Below are 1,104 nucleotides of genomic sequence, written 5' to 3'. Positions count from 1 at the left end.
GCATATATGACTTCTTCTATGTAAAACATGACTATCTGAATCATACTTGGCAATACGATTCATTGATACGTTTGGTCTAATATCTATCAAGAACATTACGATTAAAGGTATCTTCCATCGAAGTGAAAAGATCCTATTTGTAAGTTGGTACATTTTCTAACAGGTGAAACTGCGAGCTACTGCTCACTGATGATACCCCCACCGCAAGTGGATAATTTTAATAGTGTAAAAATATGCAAGTGTTCGGTAAACAGGAAGTTGTTGAGTGATGAATCTGAAAACGCATTATACGGCATAGCTGACTTGTATAAATCCTGAAACCAAATTTCAGAAATCCTTGTATAGTAATTCCTGAGAAAAATGTGACGAAAATTTTCAACTTTGCTATCATATGTAAAATCATACAAGTGTTCGGTAAATAGGAAGTTGTCGAGTGATGAATCTGAAAACGCATCACACAGTATTGCAGACTTATATCAACCCTGAAAGCAAATTTCAGAAATCCTTGTATTGTAGTTCCTGAGAAAAATGTGACAAAAATTTTCAACTTGGTTATCATGTGTAAAATAATACAAGTGTTCGGTAAATAGGAAGTTGTCCAGTGATGAATCTGAAAACGCATCACACGGTATAGCTGACTTATATCAAGTCTGAAACCAAATATCAGAAAACCTGGTAGTGCAGTTCCTGAGAAAAATGTGACGAAAAATTTTCAACTTGGCTATCAGGTGTAAAAATGATACAAGTGTTCGGTAAACAGGAATTTGTCGAGTGATGAATCTGAAAACGCACAACACAGTATTGGTGACTTATATCAAGCTTGAAACCAAATTTCAGAACTCCTGGTAGTGTAGTTCCTGAGAAAAATGTGACGAAAAATATTCATGGGACGGACGGACTGACTGACAGACTGACGGACTGACGGACTGATGGACTGATGGACTGACGGAAGGACGGAAGGACATACAGAGGTAAAACAGTAGACCCCCCTTTTTTTAAAGCGGGGGTATAATTATAATATACGCATAAATTGTTAATGAACTATTATGAAAGATGTGCGTTGGATTTTGTATCTAATTTACATAATATATATATATCGGGGAA

Source organism: Mytilus galloprovincialis, chromosome 8, assembly GCF_965363235.1.
Source record: "Mytilus galloprovincialis chromosome 8, xbMytGall1.hap1.1, whole genome shotgun sequence".
NCBI classification, from domain to species: domain Eukaryota; kingdom Metazoa; phylum Mollusca; class Bivalvia; order Mytilida; family Mytilidae; genus Mytilus; species Mytilus galloprovincialis.
Note: the sequence above shows the minus strand (reverse complement) of the source record.